Here is a 2,708-nt window from a genome sequence, read left to right as displayed (position 1 = left end):
ATGGTATGTCCAGCTTTCGCTTCCAGGGAGAAGCGTTCAGATATTGTAATTGCTCGTTGCTATCTTCATCATCACTGTCAAAATTCCCCACTAAGGCCTTTTCCAATGCATCAGACATTAGCATGTGATCGAGTTCCGAAGTAACCGCAGAATCAATCACATCCACTTTTAAGCACTCCTCATCTTCTGTAGGGAATTTCATTGCCTTGAATACGTTGAAGGTCACATCCTGATCTTGGACCCGCATAGTAAGTTCCCCTTTTTGCACATCTATCAAGGTACGGCCAGTGGCCAAGAAAGGCCTCCCCAAGATTATGGGAATCTTCTTATCTTCCTCAAAATCCAGAATAACAAAATCTGCAGGAAAGAAGAGCTTATCCACCTTGACGAGCACATCCTCAACTATGCCCCTTGGGTAAGTAATGGAACGGTCAGCCAATTGTAGCGACATGTATGTGGGTTTTGGATCAGGCAGATCCAGTTTTTTAAAGATCGACAACGGCATCAGATTAATGCTTGCTCCCAAATCACAAAGGCACTTGTCAAAAGTTAGATTGCCAATGGTGCAAGGAATGGTGAAGCTTCCTGGATCTTTCAGTTTTGGCGGTAACTTTTGCTGCAAAACAGCGCTGCATTCTTCCGTGAGAGCAACGGTTTCAAGGTCATCCAGTTTCACCTTCCTTGAAAGAATAGTCTTCATAAACTTCGCATAACTAGGTATTTGTTCCAGAGCCTCAGCGAAAGGTATATTGATGTGAAGTTTCTTGAACACCTCCAGAAACTTCCCGAACTGTCTATCCAGCTTTTGTTGCTGCAATCTCTTAGGAAAAGGTGGTGGAGGATAGAGCTGTTTCTCCCCTGTATTAGCCTCAGGCAGAGTGTGTTCAACAGTAGTCTTCCTTGGTTCCGCCGCTTTCTCCTTTTGCTTAGATTCTTCATCTCTAACTTCAGCTTCGACTCCTTTTGCCTTTTCAGCATCAGCTACTTTTCCAGACCTTAAGGTAATAGCCTTGACTTGCTCTTTAGCTTCCTTCCTTCCTGATACTTCCGTGTCACTGGGAAGAGTGCCAGGTTGACGATTGAGCACTGCATTGGCTAATTGACCGATTTGATTTTCCAAGGTCTTAATAGAAACCGCCTGACTCTTGCACAACAGCTTAAGTTCCTCAAAATCAGCACTAGTAGGTGCAGCTGTACTTCCCTGTTGAGGATATGATTGCCTTGTAGCATACTGTTGTGGTTACTGGAATCCAGGTGGGTTAGACTGTTTACTCACTCCTTGCTGATATGGTGGCTGAATAGCATTCTGATTATTCCCCCAGCTGAAATTTGGATGATTTCTGTTATTAGGATGATAGGTCGCTGGCACAGGCTGCTGTTGTCGCTGATAATTATTCACATACTGGACAGATTCGTTGACAAGAGAACACTGATCCGTAGCATGAGAAACTGCACAAAGCTCACAAACCATAGCTATTTGATTAACTCCATACGTAGCCAGAGAATCGACCTTCATTGATAGCGCTTGGAGCTGGGCTGCGATAGCGGTAGCTGCATCAACTTCCAGAATACCTGCTACCTTGCCTGACGTCATCCTCTGAGTTGGGTTTTGATGCTCATTTGCAGCCATCGTCTCTATAAGATTATACGCCTCAGTATAGCTTTTAGCCCATAAGGCGCCTCCAGCTGCTGCATCGAGCATGGGCTGAGATTGGGCCCCCAAACCATTATAGAAACCAGTGATCACCATCCAATCCGGCATTCCATGATGTGGACATTTTCTCAACATTTCCTTGTAGCGTTCCCAAGCCTCGCACATAGATTCTGTAGGTTGCTGCGCAAACTGAGTAAGAGCACTCCTAATAGCAGCAGTCTTTGCCATTGGGTAAAACTTCACCAGAAACTTTTGCGCAAGATCTTGCCACGTAGTGATGGACCCAGCTGGTTCAGAATGTAACCAGTCTTTAGCCTTATCCCTCAGTGAGAATGGGAAAAGCCTCAACTTGATAGCCTCATCAGTCACGCCATTATACTTAAAAGTGCTGCAGATCTCGACAAAATTTCTTATGTGCATGTTGGGGTCTTCAGTTGCCGCTCCTCCAAAAGAAACAGAATTCTGCACCATCTGAATAGTGCCCGGCTTGATTTCAAAGGTGTTAGCTTGAATAGACGGATGAAGGATGCTTGACTGAATGTCATCAATTTTAGGCCGAGAAAAATCCATAAGAGCTGGATCAGCTTGAACAATACGATCTCCCATGTTTACTGGTTCTTTCTGCTCAGTTCCTGAATCTGAATCCTCAAAATCTAACTTCTCCGGAATATCAAGAACTTCGTCTGTCTCCTCAGCTGTATCTAAAGTCCTCTTGCGAGCACGAGAACGAGTTTGCATAAACGCTTGCTAAAGTACCTGAAATACAACCGAAAAGAGTAAGTAACTACTACGTCCTAATCACTGAGTCCTAATGACCAATGATGCTAAGTACATAAAATAAACAAATACGCCGAGTCCCCGGCAGCGGCGCCAAAAACTTGTTAGGGTGAAAACACGCGCTAATATTCACGCAAGTATACGCGTTCGCAAGTAATATAGAATACTTTCTAGTTCGTTCCCTCAGAGACTCAGACTAAATTATTGTCTAATTAAACTCACTCACCAATGTATGATTACTTCTCAATGTTAAGATAATAACACTTAAAATTGTTGA

At 43.8% G+C, this 2,708-nt stretch overlaps 1 non-coding gene across 1 annotated transcript; it reads left to right on the top strand.

The window, feature by feature from the left end:
* Positions 1–1,760: 1,760 nt before the first annotated feature.
* On the top strand, positions 1,761–1,867 carry LOC141715445 (small nucleolar RNA R71). The gene has a single exon (XR_012572209.1). It is a non-coding gene; the product is annotated as a small nucleolar RNA R71 (small nucleolar RNA).
* Positions 1,868–2,708: the final 841 nt, after the last annotated feature.

This window comes from Apium graveolens, chromosome 3 (genome assembly GCF_009905375.1).
Source record: "Apium graveolens cultivar Ventura chromosome 3, ASM990537v1, whole genome shotgun sequence".
Classification (NCBI taxonomy): Eukaryota; Viridiplantae; Streptophyta; class Magnoliopsida; order Apiales; family Apiaceae; genus Apium; species Apium graveolens.
This window is presented reverse-complemented; position numbering and strand designations above follow the sequence as displayed.